Below are 22,266 nucleotides of genomic sequence, written 5' to 3'. Positions count from 1 at the left end.
TAGTCAGAGATTTTTAAGCCAGTAGAATCACTAGAATGCACTCAGCCATGATTTTATTTGATCAAATAAATGTGTATTTTGAGGACCTGTAGTTGGTTTGACTCACTGGGTGTTTTTGTTTTTTACATTAAGAGTCTTGGTATTTCAAAAGCAACATTTCAAGGTTATTCCAACCACTGAAAGTCTTAGTATGATTTATAGATCTTATTCTGATCACTTCTTATTTTAGTTTTAGATAGTATTGCTGTAAAATTAAAAAAAATTCTTTGAATGCAGGAACTGAGTTTGATTTCCAATTTTTTGTAATAACATTTCTAGCAAATGCCAAAATAATTTTTTGTTGGCTGGCTTTTAAAGATATAAGAAGTGGAACATTCAATAATATTACTGATCTAGTTATAGAACAATTATCAGATCATAACCCCTTAAAAACATACTAATCTCTTCCCATTATACACTTAATTTTGCACAATCCATAAATATGTGTCCAATCAGCTTTTGCATCTTTATTACATCTCCAACAAACTGAAGAAGTAATTTCAATAAACTTAGAGATTTTATATGGAGTAACAAACATTCTATGTATATATATTTCCACATACTTTCCAGTACAAACTTGAAGAAGTTTGACTAACTGATTTAAGTAACAAAGTTTTATTCTTACTAACTACTGAGTCACTCAATCCACTACTATCTAAAAAGTTCCAGAATTTTACATCAAAATTATTATAATTATTATTTATAATTAACTTATATAACTTGGACAAGATTCCTTTTTAAGTCAATTTACCTTCAATGATAGCATTCATACAATGGGGGAATAATATGTTCATCTTCACTCATATTATCAGCAAATTCATTTAATTTCTTACTGATGGACAGTATTAACTGGTTAACAGATTCATCCAACTTATATCTTTCATTAAATATTCTGGTGACTTAGCTTTTCCTTTTTCAAAGCAATCAAGCCATAATACTAATCTATTCCTTTTTAGTAAATTAATTTTAACATTGTTCTGAGTTTCCTTAAGTGTAGAGATGTGTGCAATGGGAAAACACAAAACTTTCAATTTTGATATTATTGGAGTTTTAAAAACATATTTCTTAACTGTTTTAAGAATTTATTTCATATATGCTGAGTCTTAAGACTGAAATTAATTTTCTTCTAAGGTAAATTTTATTAACCAGATGAAAGAATTGTTATATATTTCTAATTTATCATACTTGATAAACTTATTAGAATTTAGTATAATTTGCTCCTTAATGATTTTACATTGACTAGTGTAAGTTGCATCTATTCAGAGTATAAACCAATGTAGGTCTAGATTACTTTAGATACTTTGGTTGTTTTTATCTAAGAAGTGGAGAATTGTGTCTTTTTCAGTCTCAGACTACATGGACCTACATTGGTTTATGTTTTTTATTGGTCGCACAGCAACACACTCTATTCAGATTATAACAGCGTTAAAATTTGCAGCAGTAGAATAAGATTATACATCTGGAAAGCTAATACCACCATAATCTTATAATCTTATAAGACATCTTTATGCAGTTTTTGACTTTTTAAGATACCATAAGAATTTTTTGTCAGGTATTAAAGTTATTGAATGCTATATATATATATATATATATATATAGAGAGAGAGAGAGAGAGAGATAGATATATATATAGGGGTCTACTTCATTTACCCTAACTTCCAATTGACTGACACCCATTTGCCCGACCCCATTTGACTGAAATTTCATTTGACCGACACTTCATTTGTCCAACACTTCATTTGACTGACAAGTATTATTGGCAAGTAAATGGAATATGTCCACTTCCCCACTGTAGTGCAACCCTGGAGTTAGAATACATAGTTAGGGGTGTGTGGGGGGTGTGGGGGGCGAAGCCCCCTACTTACCTTTGTTTTACTAAGCAATATGAAAGCAAAACCAACCAATATAATATGCAATTAAGTGGGGGGGGCTTCACCTCCCACACCCCCTTAACTATATACTCTAACTCCAGGGCCACACTACAGTGGGGAAGGGGACATATTCCATTTACTTGCCAATAATACTTGTCAGTCAAATGAAGTTTCGGGCAAATGAAGTGTCGGTCAAATGAAATTTCAGTCATTTGGTCTCGGGCAAATGGGTGTCAGTCAATTGGAAGTTAGGGCAAATGAAGTAAACCCATATATATATATATATATATATATATATATATATATATATATATATATATATATATATATATATATAAACTCTTGGGGGTAAAATAATCATTTTAATAAGTACTAACCTTTCCTCAAAAGTAAAAAAATATATTTCTATTGTTTAATAAGTAGTAACACTTCTTATTTTTTCAAAATGATTATTAACAATCTTGCTCACATTTTCATAGATTTTTAATCATAAATATTTTAATTCTTCTCCTATCCAATTATATTTATATTTATCTTTAAACTTACTATCTAGTAATTGATTTAACACTAAAGTTTCATTTTAATTATTAGTAAATTTCAGTAGCGGTATTTCTTGAATCTTTTCAATTTCCTAGCGGTATTTCTTGAATCTTTTCAATTTCCTAATCTATTTCTACGACTGAATAATTTAAATCTCCAATAGTTAGTAAAATATCCTCTGCAAAAAGTTGTATTTTAGATTGACAATTGTTATTAATTGAGAATCCATCAACTTTTTCATTGCTTCTTATAGAGGGGGACAAGAGACACCCTTGCTTTGTACCTTTGTTTAAAGTGAATCCTTGAGAAATGTAAGATCCTATTTTAACATATGCCTTAGAGTCTTTATACATTTTTTTACAAGAAATTGTTTTGGAAATGCAAATGCTTTTAAAGTTTTAAACAGGTAGTTCCAATCTACAGAATCAAAGAGTCTCTCAATATCTAAACTAATTAGGTCCAATTTTTTGTTCATTCCTTTTGCTAAATCTAAGATAGTTAATACCCTTTTTATTTTATCATATGCCATTGACTGTAAATCCTGTTTAATCTTTATCAATTCATTTATCTACTAAATCTCTTAATCTTATAGTGAAGATGGGAGTAAATATTTTATAGTCTACGTTTAATAATGAAATAAGTCTGTATGAGGAATTTAACTTATACTTTCCTTGTTTAAGTATAGGTAAGATTACAGAACATTTCTATGAGGGATGAAATATTTTGTCAGTCTGAATTATCCTGAAAATGCCATTCTAAAATATTTAACAGAAGTAGACAATATAATTCCATACTTAAACCATTTAGCCCTGGGGCTTTACCATGTTTCCCTTTTTAAAGCTTCTTAAACATCTGTTAGAGTAATAGATTTTTTTGAAGTCATTGTGTAACTGTGTTATTTTCTTTTTTCTAAAGCTATTTCCACTTTATGCTTTAAAACTGTTTGATAGTTTGTCATCAATTTTAATGACTTCAGCATTATCTAATTTCTTTGTCATTCAAACATCACTTTATGTATTTCATCTTGTATTTCTAGTAACTCTTTCTCCCATTTTTTCATTTTATTACTAGCCCAGCTTCCCATTCTATCTTTAATTTGTATTTTTAAGAAGTTCCATAATATGATACAATTTGTTTATGGCTGAAGTCCACCAGTGTGGTGACAAAGTTCGCAGATGACTGCAAACTAGGCGCCATAGTCGATACACCAGCAGACACACACATCCTACAAAAAGGCCTCACAGAAATGGACAACTGGTGCCGGAGTCACGGCCTTAAACTCAATGCCAAAAAATGTATAGTCATCCCCTTTGGGAAAAACAAAGTACCCACAAATTATCACATAGACAGCAACCCACTGAGTACGGAAAAAGTAATCAGAGACCTAAGGACCCAAGTCGACAGCGACCTCTCATTTGACACCCACGTTGCCAAAGTGGTTAGAAAAACATTCTACCTTACACACCTCATCATGAAGGGATTCACATCCAGATACAAGGATGTCATTGTACCCCTATATTCCTCCCTCATCAGACCCATGATTGAGTACAATGCCCCATTTGGTATGTACCTCACCCGGCATTTGCAACAGCTGGAGAGACCACAAAAGTACCTCACCAAGAGGATCAAGGGTCTCCAACATATGTCTTATTCTGCCAGACTAAAGAAACTTCAGCTCTATTCAGTAGCATACCGCCTGCTCAGAGGTGATCTCTGCCTGACGTACAAGGCCATGTCCAATCAGGATCTGATGGACATGCTCCACCTCAAAAAATCCAAATCCATCAGGACCACGAGAGCTAAAGATTTAAACCTTGGAACAAGTATGAATAGGACATGCTGGAGGGATAGATTCATAACCCAGAGGCTTCCCATGCTTTGGAACAAGATCCCAGTTCGTATTAGGCAGAGCCCCTCACTGACTCTCTTCAAGAGAAATCTTGATGAGTGGATGGGCGATCGTTAGTTTACCACAGGGGTCACATCTGTGTCACTGCTAGACAGGGGCACAGTAAACTAATTCTATTATATAAGGGGACCTTCATTGTATCACTACTAGACAGATGCACAGTATTCTAAATTTATTCTGTACATTTTTTGTACCATTTCATGGGGTGGCAAAAGCCACATCACTATGGCTAGGCTTACAAATGCCCCAGGGCAGATAGCCTAGTACTATACTATGAAACTATAAAACTATGACTTTTCTAACCTGACCATTATCATTCAAAGACAAAAAGTCTTGATTTGTTCCTTAAGGTAACTTTTTAATGCTTTTAATTTCATTTTATATCCTGGTATTCCATAAATAATCTGAAATTCCCTTATATCCATTATTTTATTAATACTTAGTGCATCATGATCAGATAAATGACCAGGGATAATTTTAAAATAATTCACTTTATTAAGTAAATCTGTAGAGGCATAAATCCTATTAATTCTAATTTGTGTCCCATGCACATATAATGAGTGAAGAGCAATGACCTGTCTTCTGCTTTTATTATTAAATCAACTAAATTATTACTAGCTCATCTGTTTAGTGCTTTAGCTGTTGTCAGAATTTTAGCGTTCTTATGTTCACTTGTGTCTTCTATACTAGATAAGCAGTTAAAATCTCCTGCTGAAATTAAACTACCCTTCCACTGACGTTTAAGTGATCTTTAGCTACTTTTGAACTTATTCCTGGGATCCAGTAAAAAATTAACTAGTGCACAGAGTTTGTCATTATATTTAATTATTACAAATGTGTGCATTCCTTTAGGATCATTAATGGATTCCATGACCTTAGACATTATAGTAGATTATCTCCAAAATATAGCAGTTCCTCTCCTCTTTTTGTTAAAAGAAGCAGATGTTAACATTTTGTAACCCAAGTTATTTAAATATTGTATATCTTTATCTTCCAAGTGAGTCTCTTGCAAGAATATAATATCTTTTTTATTTAATTTTAGATGAATTATTAATGATTTCCTTTTGTTGTCATTATTTAATCTATTTACATTAATAGATACTATATTAAAACTATCCATGCTATGCATCTAAAAAGATTGATTTTAAAATATAATATGACACATTTATCTTCCATACTAATTTAATTGTATACAAGACTCTAATGCATTCCTTCAACACTGTCTTAGCATTCCACATTTTTAAATTCTTCCTTTCTACACACTAAACTACTAAAACTCAAGAATAAAAACAAGTTTACAACTGTAACTGTATACATTACTAATAAAAGACAACCTACCATGGATATCAAAGTTTGAAGTTGCCTATCATGTAGACAAACTACTATACTATCTCTCTACTTACCAATATCTACAAATTCATCAAAAAACTAGGCAAAAGCTACTGTGACTTAGAAATAATTAATATATATATATATATATATATATATATATATATATATATACACACACACACACACACACACACACACACACATATATATATATATATATATATATATATATATAAGTTAAAAATAATAAAAGACTATGAATTTAGTTATATATTTTGCCATTTAAAACATTTCCCCATTTCTACATAAAAGTTTAATAATCCTCTACTATTAATTGCAAATATTAAATAATCCAACAAATGGTGTACTATATACCTATTTATGTAATAGTAGTATAAATTATCCATTAAATATTCCTACATTATTCACTCATTCAACATTATTATAACTAAATCTCTAACTAAATAAGTAATCTTGACTATATAAAACAATTCCTGCTTGTTTAATTTAAATGTGTGTTTTTAACCATTGTGAACTGCTATTCTCATTTATGCTCCACATCCAGACATTAGAATTTCATTACAGCACATGAAAATGAGAACTGTCAGCACACAGCAGCTCCTCTGTAAGTTTCTTATTTTTATTAATTCATTTAAATGTTCTAATCAATAACCAACATTTAATGTTACTTCTTTCCATTAATATGTACAGTTAGAGCTAATAACACTACAGCATAAGCTATTAACATTCAATAGAATGTAAGAAAATGATATGTTAGCAACAGCTCAATATAAAACATTACTATAGCTTTTGTTTTACCAATTATTCACTTCTAAATAAATATTTTAAAGAATATATTATTTTATGTAGATTTCTCGCATGTATACTTGAAGAAAAAAGAAAGAAAAAGAAATTTTTTTTCCTATTTTTGCAGACATCAGCAATGAACTTTGATCTAGAGTTTCTTCAAGACAGCTCAAGGAGCAGGTAGGAAGCAAGGCAAGCAAGAATCAGGCATTTCCATACAACTGGAACTCTCTTTTGTTCTCAAGCTTTTTTAAGTATTAACTGCTTCTTAATCGACCTGTGGAAGGAATGTGTTATACAGGAACAAAGAAAACAAAATCACCAGCACTTTAACAATTCTAATTAGCATATTACATAGATATAACATTCAGTTAACCCAGGAATACAGATAGTAAGCAAAGTTAAACAAATACAATAAAAATCATAACTTATATAGTCTTAAAGTTACCAATTCTAGTGCTTATAATTTAATGACATTGTCTTATGGTAAATCTTTGTTTAACTTTGAGAAATACATTTATAAGTTTATTTAAATGAAATATATTAAGTCTTTCAGTGTAAATATAGTAAAACAGTAAAACTAATCATTTATATTCCTTATCATGAAAAAATGTTTTAGCTTAAAATATAAATACATACTTACAAGTGATTTGAAACTTAAAGTCCAATACAAACCTTTTACTTAAAGGTTAAAGTTATTGTTTCAGAAACAAAAGTCCTGCAATCAGAGAATAAAAGTCACTTGTTTCTTAAGCTTTTTAATTTTAGAAGGTTTTCCAGAAATTCAGTTCTTGAGAGATATACTGTTCCAATCCATTTCTTCAATATTTTTAATGATTTTATTTTTGTTAACAAAAGTGGATGCCTTTACCAGTGTGTCAAATATTTTGGTTCCTTCAGAAATAAATAATTTGATCTTTGCAGGAAACACCAAAGTGGCTTTAATATTGTTCTTTTTAAGTTCCTTAATCAGTGGTAAGCAGGATTTTCTTTTTTTCATTACATTACTGGAATAATCATTGTCAAATCTGACTATATGTTCAACTATTTTGATAGGTGGGCAGGACCGTGCTGTTTTTATTTGATTGTTTTATAAACTGGATATAAACATAACTATAATTGAATGATGTGGTGAGTTTTCCTTCTTTAAAGGTGCTCTCAGGGATCTATGTGTCTTTTCAGTTCCAAAAGATAAAGTTTCAGGTAGATTTAATGTTTTATGTCACCAGGTTGTTCATAGGTTCATAGGAAGGTACTAGGCTAGCCAGCAAGGTCCCATAGCTTACACCACCAAAGAAAGTTATTTTCCTGTGCCACTGTCCAGCAGAGACACAGAAGTGATCCCTGGGGTGTATTTCCTATTTCCCATCCAGTCATCAAGATTTTTCTTGAAGAGTGCTAATGGAGAACTTTGCTTGACATAGATGGGTAGCTTGTTCCAGAGTATAGGAAGTCTCTGGGACAGGAATCTATCCCTCCAGCATGTCCTGTTTATTGTGGTGACAAGGTTTAGGTCCCTAGAGCGTGTAGCTCACAGGGATTGCGATTTCTTTAGGTGTAGCATGTCCAACAGCTCTGGGTTTGACATAGCTTTATATGTTAGGCAGAGATCACCTCGGAGTAGGCGATATGCTATGGAGTAAAGCTGGTGTTTTTTGAGGTGGTCAGTGTAGGGCATTTGTTTGAGGCCAGTAATCCTCTTTGTGAGGTACTTCTGTGGCTTTTCCAGCTGCTGCAGATGTCTTGTGAGGTACATTCCAAAAGGGGCATTGTACTCTATAATGGGTCTAATGAGTGACGAGTAGAGGGGAACAATGACCTCTTTTTTCCTGGATGAGAACCCTTTTATGATGAGGTGTGCCATGTAGAAGGACTTCCTGACTACTGTGGCGATGTGACTATCAAAGGAGAGACTACTGTCCACCTGGGTCCCAAGATCTCTTATTATGCATTCGGTGTTAAGCAGATTGCTGCCTATGTAGTAGTTCATGGTTACAGAGTTTTTACCAAAGGGGATGACACTGTACTTTTTGGCATTGAGCTTGAGGCCATGGCTCTGACACCAGGCATCTGTCTCAGCGAGGCCCTTCTGTAGGATGTCCACATCATTTGGGGACTTGACTATAGCTCCTAGTTTGCAGTCATCTGTGAAGTTCATTAGCCAGAGGCCTTCTGTGTTAGCCTGTACTTCAGAGATGTAGATACCAAACAGGAGAGGTCCCAGGATGGAACCCTGTGGTACTCCACTTGTCACTGCTTTGAGGTCAGATTTGGAGTCTACAACTTTCACAGTGTGGGTTCTGTCAGTGAGCCAGTTGGCAACCCATCTTGTGACGTAGGGATTTATACCTAGTTTAGTGAGTTTAGCTATAATTCCAGAATGGGGGATGGTGTCGTAAGTCTTGGTGAGGTCAAGGCTGTGTGAACCACCTTACCCTCATTCACGGCTTTGGTGACTGCCTGAAAAAAGTCGATCAGGTTCAGGAGGCATGATCTGCCTTTCACAAACCCGAACTGGGTGGGATACAGAGTTTGGAGGTTACCAATGTCTTTATTTATGAGTTCCATGATGATACGTTCCATGGCTTTGCAGACCAGGCTCGTCAGGCTAATAGGTCGATAGTTCCCGGGATCAGTGGTGGCTCCCCCTTTGTGGAGTGGGATAAGAAGTTTATTATATTATCCCCTTATAATTTTCAGGTATAACATAAATTATAATGTTATTTTATCTCAGTCTATTTTCTAAATCATTACCTTTATCTTTGAGCCAGTTATTTTGTTTTAAAAGAAATTCAGTCTGAGACTCACCTTCAGTTATTATCTCTTCATGACATTTTACAGCTTCTTCCATACTGTTGATTTGTGCACTTTGTTGTTTCATAAGAATTTCTAAATGTTCCATCTTCTTTCTGGACTCTTCTTTTAAGCTTTCTATTTGGTAACCAGTTTTTTCCATTTTCAGTAATGCCTCCTGTATACTAGATATTATTGACTGGATATCTTTTATTAACAGAAGAATCCTGAGTACCATTTCTTGAGTGTCTCGTGTTGAAGTCTGTTCTCTCTTAACCAAGCAGTTAAAATTCTGACAGAAAAAATACAGCTTTTGAAGAACTTGAATCTATAAATCTTTTCTCTGACTATTAGTGAATAACATTAGCTAACAAGTATCTACAAATTTAGATTTTTTGATTATATGCTCTATTAGAGGAAAGGTTTCAGTCACAGAACTTTCACCACTTGCTAACTCTCAGTTAGTCTTCTTGGCCATGCCCCTCAAACAACATTTTCTCAATGTTTTTGCAGAGGGCAACCCCCCCCCCGCACCCTCCACACCCACTGATAATTATATATACCAACTCTGAGGTTGCACAACAGTGAGGAAAGGGCATATAACCATTCTTAGTATAAATCCAAGTTTGTCGGGGTTTTTCAGTTTAGATTTTTTTTTTTATTTTTTGATAGTTTTCTGTCAATGATTTTACTGACTACCATATGTTATTTAGATCATTTCAGGTACACCTATATGTAGACACACACATGCACATGTATTATATATATATATATATATATATATATATATATATATATATATATATATATATATATATATATATATATATGTATATAGATATATATGAAGAGAGACAGGGAGAAAACAGCTGCTTCCATTTTCTGACCTGCAATAATGATTTTAATAGGGGTGGTTAATGTTATATGTATATATAGGTTCATTGGTGATTACTAGGCTAACAATCCCAAGGGGCCTTTTTAAGGTTAGCCATGCTTCCCAAATGTACCTGACATGTTTTCATACCATAGGGTTATTTAAGGGGTATATGTAGGCTTAGCCATGAGTAGCCAGGCATTTACAGGCTGCCTCTGTCTACTAGAGACATAATTGCCAGACTAGGGCTACAGTTCTGATTCTCCATTCAGTAGTCCAAGTTGCATTTAAATTGAGTTAGGGAAGAACTCTTCTTCACTTGGTTAGTAGTCTGTGAGACACATACCTATCCCTCCAACATATCCTATTTATGCTCCAGATGAGTTTTAGATCCATAGATTAGGAAATTCTGATGCTATTTGTTTTGTGGATGTGCAACAGGTCCATCAGAGTGGGATCAGAGGCTGCACCGTAGGTCAGGTGTAGATTACCTCTCAGCAGTCCATAGGAGACTGAGCACAAAGATAGGACTTTGTTGCGGTCCAAAATCCCTGATTACTAGGTCTACCTTTAGGGGTATTATCAACATGGTGGTTTCCAATGTTAACCATTTTCCAAAAGGATACTATTATGCATTGCTTGGCACTGGGTTTTAGACAGGGAATAGCACCAGTTATTAGTTTGTGCTAGGCTTAGCAGGTATTTGCGTCACAGGGGGATTGTATGACTGCAACTAGTTTGCAATCATCTACAAACTTGGTCAGCCAGAGTTACTTCACATTGGGCTTGATTTCAGAGAAGTAAATTCCAAAAAGGAGTGGACCTAGCACTGAGCCTTGAGAGACTCTACTAGTGCCTGGCCTATTTTGTGGAGGTAGATGACCCTGTTCTAAATCCTTGGGTCCTACCTGTTTACCAGCTAGCTATCCAGTCTGTAACACAGGGATTTATACCTAATTTCATAACAATGTCTACAGTGCTTGAGTTGGGTGTCGTGTCAAATGCTTTGGCCTGGTCAAGGTAGGCAGTATGCACTATTTTGCCCTTGTCCATTGCTTTGGTGACCTTCTCAAAGAAGTCCACCAGGCTGAATAGGCATGACCTGTCCTAGGCAAAACCAAGCTAGGTTGTATTCAGTGTCTGAAAGTTTTCTATGTAATTATGTTTCATCTATATGATAAGTCTTTCCAGGACTTTGCATATGAGACTAGTCAGAAGTATGGGCCCATAGATATCCCACCCCTGGGCAGAGGGATGACATTTGCAGTCCTCCATTCATTTGGCATAAAGCCTGTCTGACAGCTGTGGTTGAATAGTGAATCTAGTGGTGGCATACTTAGATATTATTGTGCCCATAAAAGAAGTGTTCATGGCCTTGGAAAGTGCATTGAGGATCTGTTCTCTAGTAATAATTGGGAGAGTTATGATCAAGGGTATTATGCCTTCCTTGAAGAATGGGGGGTGTAAAATTGGAGCTAAATTTAACACTGCATTCAGTGACCCAAAAAATACCTAATTTGCTAGCTAACAAATTTAGTGTAAATTTTCCTCTACACAAAGTTATAGCTATTCCACAGGTTCCACAATCCCAGCCACCCCCTTTAACTACTGTGTGTTCTCTCAGCCTTTTCAGAAACTAAGAATACTTCATCCTTGGGCTCTGATAACATACCAGGTTGCCTGATTATCGGTACCAAATATGTTTTTCTGGACCCGTGCTTAAATCTTAAATCTATGTCTCTCCACTGGTTACATATCTGAAGCCTGGAAAACAGCCATTGTAATGCCATTATACAAGGGTGGCCCAACCGCAAAACTATTAGACTCACTAGCCTCATATGAAAAGCTATAGAGAGCATTATCTTACATACATATATAGATACAAATATTTCAAGAACGGGCATTAATGCCCTTCTAGCTTGCCAATATTAGACCTCATTAATGTGGATATTGAAAATCTCTTAACCCTGGAACCCCATCAATTCAGCTTTGTAAAAGGAATGTCTTTAACCTCATTAATTTATTTGAAAAAGTAACTGAAGCAGTGGACACTGTTTATGCAGTGCATACAGCATATATAGTTCTGGATAAGGCTTTAGATACAATTCTCCATGCAGGCATTAGTGAGACACTTGTAAATCTGAATATAAATCCTTATATTGTGCGTTGTATAGCTAAATGGCTGTCTGACAGAACTCATGTGGTTACTGTCACAGGTGCCACATCTGAAATAAAAAAAAAGTTATCAGTAGTGTACCACAAGGCTCAATTTTTTTAATTTTAGGATGTCTGTGGCCAGCCCTCTTGGCTTATGGTTAACTAAGTTTTTAGACTATTGTAAATTGAGTGTTATTCAGTCTTCAGATGGCTCACAATTGCTCCAACATGGGTTAGGCCATGTTAACAACTGGTGCAAGGACAATGGTCTCAAATTACATGCAAAAAAATTAGCATAGTTCATTTGGCTGATGCACCCATCAAATCAGACACTTTGGTAAAAGAATTAGACTTTCTTTTTAAATAATTCCTTATCAATTGACCATCATGCCTCCACAGTAGTTCAGAAGCCTTTTATCTGGCTCTTCTGATTTCCAAAGTCATCTCTACTAGATCCAAAGAAGTCTTAACTCCCTTTTTACTCGTATCTTATCAGACCCATTATTGAGTATACCAAAAATATACCTTTTTGAATGTATTTGTATAAACATGTCACACAACTTGGGAGATCTCAGAGATTCATAACCAAAAAGACCAGTGGTCTAATCTTAGTTATCAAGAGAGACTGTCAGCCCTCTCTCTGTACTCTGTCTCTTACAGATTCTTCCTTGGAGATATTTACCTAACCTTCCGAGGCATGAAAGATCCAGTCCTATTCGACATCCTATTCCTTTGCAGGGTTAAAGGTACCTCAAATACTTGTTTAAAGGAACTAAAACTTCATTAGCAGATAACACACATTGGCTTAATAGATTCATATCCCAATGTATCCCTCAGCTCTGGAACAAACATCCATTACGTGTCAAGCAGAGTAGTATCCTTGCCACATTCAAGTTAAACTTACAGAATTGGATGGGCAGCCTCAAATTTTCCCACTGGTTTATCTTGTCTTGCCCTATCTGAGGCTAGAGGTAACTTTTGAATAGGGTTTTTTGGCTAGGCTTGTAATGGTCTGCAGACTGATTGCCTAGTACTTACCTATGAATCTGAGAGTTCCTACCACTGGACCATGTAACAGTAAGTACATTACTGGCAGGTGGAAACATTATTGATTTCTGTATTTGTTAATTTTGTAGAAAACCTCTTCTGTTGTGGGATATTTTTCTTAGCCATAAGAAGTTGTTTAAAGCTTTGAATATCAGCTTATCACAGAGATATTTCAAGGAATGCTTCTGGTCAGAACTGCAACAAGCTGACCGAATGCCATTGAGGATGCCTGACATTATTTTATCAAAAACTTTCATGTTATACCAGGTAGCCATGTATCGCTAACACAGTTGATGGTGTGTGGTAAATTGTCAGCCAATATTTCCCAGAGCTGAACTGATTTCTGTCTTCTGTCAGAAACAGATAAAGTTTGGCAAACTCACTGACAGACTGAAGGTACATCCATATGGAATAACTGCAAAACACTTGGAAATGAACGTAAAGCAGCTATCTGTATAACTACTGGTAAGTAGCTGCAAGGCGATCAGATACAAACTATATTTATACCATTGCCCTATTGGAAATAATCAAAATCTTATACCATAAAGGAGTGTGTTGATTATTTTCTATATCTCCACTGTGACAATCAAAAGTTCTTTAACCACTGTGGTATGCAGCCATCCATTCTGAGTTGCAGTTTAAAAGGGTTTATTAGCATAAGATAAATATGCAACTACAAAGTATTATGGGTCATGACTCATCAGAGGCTGATAATCTTTGATTTAAATTTCTTAATCTGGTTTGTACAGAAGTGGCTTTTCCTATATGGACACTGATAAATATATATTTAAGAGAGGGAGTTGTGATCACAGTATGCAAACCAACACTTCATGATGTCATTTTACTGAAAAGGAGATAAAATAATGGTTACAAAGTAATGACCTGTCTCTGTATTTACAATTATGTCTGAAATTATTAAAATTAAAAAAAAAATAAAGTACCCTGTACACAAGTAGCTATCAACCTGAAGAATCATATGCTGCTTTCAAATACACTGCATTGCCAAGGATATAGTATTGAAACCAAACACTGCACCAGTGTGCTATTCCCAGACTTCACAAAAAACACTGATATACTGTTACACTTTCTGAATTTACAGAGATACACTTAACATGGTCTAAGTAAACATTAAATCACTTGGCTAGTCAAAGACCAGTGTAACAGACAATTTATGATAAGGTTGGAAAATACCACATCTGAATTAGGAGCAGTAATACAGGGTATTTCCCAAAGCTCTGTACAGTAGTCACAGCCGCTGGCTCAACAAGGACTTGCTTGACAGTTAATTATCTGAATTCCCCCAAGAGCCACTGTCTCTTCTTTCCCTTGGAAACCACCATGATGGCTATTTTTGAGCACACAAGCATGTTTTTTTGTGTGTGTGTGTGTGTGTGTGTGTGTGTGTGTGTGTGTGTGTGTGTGTGTGTACGCGTGTGACTGTGGGTGTGTGAGTGGAGGGGTCCTGGGTTCAATCTTCATACAACAAGTGTTTTTCTTTCCTGTTCACTTGTTAATACAATCAAATTCTGCATTGAATGTACTGCACTGAATGCTTGTGCACTGTGAGCAGTTTAGAGTAACTATTCAACCAGCATACTTTTTTGAGAAGTTGGAGGTGGCAAGAGTACATGGAGAAAAACACACAGGCTGGGGGTGAAAGTGCAAATTCCACACAGCTGGGGGCAAGATGCCAGCACTGAAGACTGTGGTGCTGTGATGCACAGACCATAACAATTAAGAAACTCTGCTGCTCAAACTGAAGTCATTGGTATTCATATTGGAAATGTAATTGCTCATATCACTAAGCCAACATTTTCACAATCTCTGTGGATAATGTTGCATTCAAAAGGGAAGATTCATCAAGCCAAGGGCAGAAATCATAATGGTAAAGGGGACCAGGGCAAAAAGGTAGGAAAATATTAAAAATCCACAAAGAAGACCTTAGCTAATATGAATGTTATCAGAATCATTATCCCTACAGATTCCAACATAAAACATCTCTGGAATGCTACAATACTCTGGTTACTTCACAGTAGTAATACAGAAAAAAACAATACAAAAATCTATTTCAGCAGTCTGCATCTTTATTTGTCTGAGTATCCCTTTTACAGCTTTTTCTTTTTGACTCCTAAACATGATATATTACTTAATCCACTATGCTATGTTTTCCGTTTGTTTTGCTATCTCTGCTCTTTCCACTTTAAAGGCATGGAATGGGGAACACCATTAATTACCAAATTCCAATTCAGTGATAATCTAGTTATATGAGTAAAAAGTATAGTTGCATAAGTAAATGTACCATAACAGTAGATGTTCAAATGATCACTGCTGCAGTAGACTTAGCTGTATGGGTCATATCCTATTAAGGATATAGCAGACATCCAGCTTCGAAAGCTTCATGGCATCTTCCACATGACCAAAACATTAGTCAGCATGAGCTGAGCTGTCTAAAAGTCAGATTGTGGCACCAAGCCCTTCAGAACTTTCATATCAACAGAGAAAGACAGAGAGGTGGGGGTCTAAAGTCCTGAGAGGACAATGCTAGGAAAAAAAATACATGTTCACACCCTGGCGTACAATTTTTACAAAAAGTAAGGGGGAAGGAGGGAGGGAGAGGCTACTGCATCAATGCTCATTCAATCATCTGCTGTTATGGTAAGTATAGTTAAACAACTGTACTACATTCATCATCATCACTGCTGCAGTAGCCATTGCTATATCAGTAGATTACCTTAAACTTACTGTATTTGGCTGCTGGAAGGAATGAGCGCATGAGCCCCTGAAGCATGGTCCTAGCAAAGCCTGACCTAGAACTGGAGAAGAAACTTAGTTTATAGTACTTTGTAAAAGTATGCACAGATGACCAAGTTGCTGATTCTAGAATACTATTAGCAGCCAGCTCTTTCCAAAAAGCAATAGATGAAGTCAATGCCCTGGTAGACTGAGCCCTGACTCTGCCTGTAACAGTTTTGTTGTGGTGGGAATAACAAAAGGTAATAGCCTGAGACAACCATTTGAAAATAGTCAGCTTTGCCACAGGTTGCCTTTTTCTCTTATTTTCACAAGAAATGTCCACCTGCCCAGAAGTTCTGACAATTTTTGTGCTGTCAGGATACAGCCTGAGTTGTCTGTGGGCATCCAATGTAAGAAGTGTACTTTCTCCCTCATTTTTAGGGTCTGGAAAGAAGACAGGGAAAATGGATAGTTTAGCTTAAAGTAAACTCAGATATACTTTATAGCATAAAAGAAGGATTAGTTCTCAAAGTAACCCTATTCTGGGGAAAATACGAAAATGCTGACCCACAGCAAGAACTGCTCTAAGTAAGACTTGAGTCACTAAAACAGGAGCTCATCCTTGCAACCCTTATGCATTGTACCCTAATAAGGTTTTTCTTAAGCACAAAAGGATGTAAAATGCCAAAATGCAAATAGGAATTACTAAATCTTGGTTTCCTAAAAAAATTTGTTTTGAAACCAAACCCAGTTTGTTCAACTTGAATATCCAAGTAATTAATAATCCTTCTGTTGAAAGTAAAAGTAAATTTTGAAAAAGGAATGGAATTATGTAAAAATTCAATAAATTATTTAACTATATCCTCTGAGCCAGTCCATAAAATAAATATGTCATCCAAGATTCTTAGATAACACCTAATGAACTTAAAATATTCAGAAGAAAAAATATATTTTTTCTCCAGTGGGAGCAGTACTGCATTTCCATATATAGGGGCACATGTAGCCCCCTTTCTACTCCTTTTAGTTGTTTAAAAACCTCTCCCTCAAAGTAAATAAAGTTGTTGTTCAGCACTATATCTGTCAGATCCAGTATAAGTCTAATGTTGCCAGCTGTTAAAAAAATCCCATTCAATTCATTTGTAATAAATTATTTAACTATATCCTCTGAGACAGTCCATAAAATAAATATGTCATCCAAGATTCTTAGATAACACCTAATGAACTTAAAATATTCAGAAGAAAAAAAAATATTTTTTCTCCTGTGGGAGCAGTACTGCATTTCCATATATAGGGGCACATGTAGCCCCCTTTCTACTCCTTTTAGTTGTTTAAAAACCTCTCCCTTAAAGTAAATAAAGTTGTTGTTCAGCACTATATCTGTCAGATCCAGTATAAGTCTAATGTTGCCAGCTGTTAAAAAAAATCCCATTCAATTCATTTGTCAAATAAGAATGATATTCCTTCTTCTATTGGAATTTGAGCTGAACAGATCCACAATATCTATAGTTAAAAAACTATCATTTGATTACAACTCTCCGGTATCAACTTCCTCAAAAAATCCCAGGAGTCTTTCATCAAGTGGGGTTCTTGCCTATGAATCGTCTTTAAAGTTTTTATCTGTAAAAGTACTTAAAGGATTGGTTTTAGAACCAGCAGCAAAAACTATAGGTCTATTGGAAGGTTTAATCAGATCTTTATGTACCTTGGGGATCCCAAATATGGTAGGGATGTATGTTTTTTTCACCCTTAAAATTGTAGACATCAACAGTTATTTTATTTTCTATAAAACATTCCTCTGATTGTAATAAATCTATTTGCCTGTGTGCCATGTTAACATTGTTTCTTGAAACTATTGTGTAAAATTTTGAGTTATGTAAAATATTTGACATACTGCTAACATAATCAATTGAGTCACAGATCACTACTCCCACTGATTTGTCTTTTGACCAGGTGTTCTAAATCACATTCTTCCTTACTTAAGTTAAACTTTCATTTTCTATTTTTGCTATTATATATCTTATAGATATCATCCTTTACTGCCTTTTCAAAGGCTAGTATTGTTAGATGTAAAGGGGTATTGAATACACTTTTTCTCACAACTATATTACTTTCATTAACTCTGCTTAACTGCTTCATCGTCCTTGTCAAAAAATAGTGCTAAATTCAATTTACTTATATATAGTTTAATTTCCAATATATCTGCAATATCTGCTTGCCTGGCTAGTATGAATTTAAAACCTTTTTCCAAGAGTGTAAAAAATCTAAGGTAATTGTTAAATGACTATAATTAAAACTAAAAAACATATTTAGCAATTCCTGTTTGCATTTTGGCATTTTACATCCTTTTGTGCTTAAGATAAACCTTGTTAGGGGACATTGCATAAGGGTGCAAGGATGACCTGTTTTAGTGACTTGGAAGAGAAAATTAACACCCTTAAACAGATGTGTACTGGATATTATAGGATATTATTACTAATGTAACAAACTCATAGGGAATGAAATTTAAACCACCTATTAGGAGGAGAATGGAACATGGTTATGAATGAACCTTAGCTAAGAGTAGAGGCCAATACATCCTTTGATAGGGCCTGAGTTGTGGCTTATAATGAATTAGCAGGTGCCATTAAGAATATTATAAGAAGTAATTGGACATTTTTGAAGGGTATTAATGATCTAAGGAAAGTAGAAGGTAATGAATCATATTTTATTAATACAACTTTATTTAATGTCAAGAAGCTATTTTAAGGAAGTAGAGGTAAGAAGGACAGAAAGGCCAGAATAGGTACTAGGAGGTGTGGTGTCTGCAAACAATGCCCCTGGATATATAAAGGAGATAACATAGTTTTGAATAACACTACAAACTCCAAAATATTTTTTAAGAGCGGTAAATGTGGTACTATAGATGTTATTTACTTAGCCAAATGCTGTGGTTGCTAAGGATTTTACATGGGCAAAACAGAGAGAACACTGAGAAAATAGATTTACAAGCATAACTATGATATTCTAGTTGGTCTAATTGAAATAGTTGACAGAGATCCAGGTGGGGGCAACTAGGAGAACTTTTAAAGTATAAAGAAGTAATGTGACAACTCAGGTTGAATGTAGCCTCCTCTCCTTGTTTTAAATTATAGTATTGTTTTGCAACAAGCACTTAAGAACTATGAAAATATGAATATATCAGCACCCTTTGTAAAAGGCTTTAAACGGAAACTATATATTGATTGTTTGCACATATGAATAGAGAAATTTTAATTATATTACTTTAATATGAAAAGTTTATTTTTGGAGCAAGACATTTTTAAGTCTTTTAAAAGTATGTTTATAGCAATATTATACTTGTGTAATAATGTTCAAGCACTTTCATGTGTTGCTATTAAATTTATAGTTTTGGGAAATGCATAGTTTATATAAGATGTGTGTTTCTTTAAAATGTTGCCTCTGCCTTAATTAATTTATCATGATGATTCATTGTTTTTAGTTGTCTTAATTAGGAAATATACTATGATATAAAAAGGGGGTGGAAACATTATCATGATATTCTGATAATGTCCCCCGATTGGGATGAAAGTACATAATCATTGTTTATTTTAATTTCTTTTAGTACTTTGAAACTGGTGAATTAAACTTTATTTTGCTATTTTGCAGATTTGCCTGTTCTTATTCACTCATCTTGTGTTTTTGATTATTGTTGGCTAAGTGTTTTTTTTATAAAAACTAGTCATGTGGTAAAGATGTCAGATCCTGCAAAGGTGACATGCTGAGGTACCAGATTGATTGGATTAAGGTGTAATAAAAGCATGGCTAGTGACGATGAGTGGCAGTTTGGATTTTCTTTCTTTTTTTTTTTTAAACAAAATCAAGATGCCACTATTTTCCCTTCCATCTCTGCCCTGATCTTCTTCTGATTTTCCTCATTTGTTGCCATTACAACTGTCTTATCTGTTCTCAGTTAAGATGTGCCTACAAATTCACATTCCATTCCCCTATCCATTGCTGAAGTTCTTACTCAGAATCTGTCTTTAATGCCACATCATCTGCATACAGTAAGTTTGCTGATCTCTTCCCTCCAACCTGTTTGCTGATATAGTCCATCACCAGAATGAACAGCAGTGGGTTTAAAGCTGAACCCTGGTGGACACCCATTCCTACTGGGAACCCATCTGTGAGACTGAACTATGTTTGTAATTGAGTCATTGGGTCCTTCTACAGAATCTGCACTAATTCTACCAATGTTTCTGGGTCTTTGAATAACCACAAGATTTCCCAAATCAGGCTTCTTGAGATTTTGTCATATGCTTGCTCCAAATCTAGGAATGCCCAGTTGGACTCTTTCCTCATCTTTAGCTTCTTCTCAACTATCTATGTCACTGCAAACATCAGATCAGTTGTGGTACATCCTGATCTGAATCTGAACTGCTCATCTCCTAACCTACGTTCTACTACTCTGTGTATTCATTTATCAATCACCCACTCCAGAACTTTCATGCAGTGTGACAGGAGTTTGATGCCTCTTTACTGCCCACAGTTGTGAATGTCCCCTTTGTTCTTTTACACTGGCAGTAGTATGTGTATTCTCCAGTCACCTGGGATATGCCTTTCTCTTAGTACCCACAGGAGTCATTTCTCCTCATCTAACTCAACATCTTGATCATATCTGCGGTGACCTCATCTGAGCCTGCTGCTTTCCCTGACTTTATTTTCCTTAGTGCTGTTCTTACATTTTCTAGGATGAGCTCCTCATCATAGGCTGTGTCTGGGACAATACAGCTTCTTGTGGGATTTTCTTCATTCAGAAGCTGCTAAATGTACTCCTTCCATCTGCCTTTGATTTCCTGTGGGCTGGTGAGCAAGATGTTGCTGGCATCCCTTATGAAGGTTGTCTGACTATCTTCTTTATCAAAGAAAGAGACCAGATGGCATAATGATTACGTTTTTTGCCTTCCATACACAAGGTACAAAATTCAGTCTTTACTTCCACCTAATGCTTGCATGGAGTTTGCATGTTCTCCATTGGTCTTTATGGGGTTCTTCCCACCTTCTAAAAACATGCTGAATGTTTCCATTTCAAAACTCACCCAAGAATGATGGTGTGGGCAGTAGCACAGGTGCTACATGATGTCATACAGGGGGAAAAGTTGTGCAGACCAACTGCTTTGAGTGTCAGCTGTGGAGCGCCGTATGCTCAAGATACAAGAACACAGATCACAAAGTGTGTGCTGAGTCAGGCCACTCAGTGTAAAATTGACTGTAGGTGATTCTCATGTAGAACCCATTTCAAACCCATTTAATAAGAGCCTGCAATGAAGGAGGGGGGAACAATGGGCAGACATGCTGAAATGGCCGACAAATGAACCTTGATTAAGAAGTAAGACAGACCATAGGACAGTAACTCACACAAATACTGTAAAAGCAGAGAAACACTGGCCCTGAAAGGGTGCTTATTCTTTTGTTGGTACCAACTAGAAAACCATTTTCATATCTGATTTTCTAGTGCAGGCCTTCTTGCCTTCATTAATACCTGCTGCACTTCTTCAGAAGAAAAAGATAACCTAAACGGTATTAAACAGTATTAAGACCTTATCATCCAGGCAGTCAGCTGCAGTTGTTTTGGGTCTGGATGTATCAAACTTACCTGATTTTGTGTGAGTAAATCCAGTCTGTGAGGAAGCTTGTGGTAACTGCCCATGGCCATTACCTAAAGAAAGGAGAACAACTGTTGATTGGGCCTGATGGATTCATCACAAAGAAGGAGAACAACTGTTGCCTGGGCCTGAAGGGATTCACCACAATGATCTTTGGGGAGTCTTTCTGAATCTTTAGATGTATCCTGGGAATCAGTGGAAAGGGTGGAATAACATGCAGTAACATTCCTGTCAAAGGAAAAGAAAATGCATTTGTCTTCCTGACTTTCTTGTTTGGAGTCCTAGAGCAATATTTTGCCAGTTAATTATTTACAGAGGAGGCAAAAAGATGTACTTGAGGTGTTCCTCACAGATGGATCAAAACTTAGAATACCCCACAATTCAGTTTCCATTTTTGAGGGTTTGTCCTGGTCTTACTTAGGATGTCTTCCACATAATTTTGCTCTAACAGAATGTAAGATGCCTGTAGACTGTGATTGCATTAGAAAGCTGTAACCCATGTTAACATGGCTAATCTGCACA

This window comes from Protopterus annectens, chromosome 6.part0 (assembly GCF_019279795.1).
Source record: "Protopterus annectens isolate FY-2018-M chromosome 6.part0, PAN1.0, whole genome shotgun sequence".
NCBI classification, from domain to species: Eukaryota; Metazoa; Chordata; order Ceratodontiformes; family Protopteridae; genus Protopterus; species Protopterus annectens.
The sequence above is the reverse complement of the archived record's forward strand: the minus strand, read 5'-3'. Positions refer to the sequence as shown.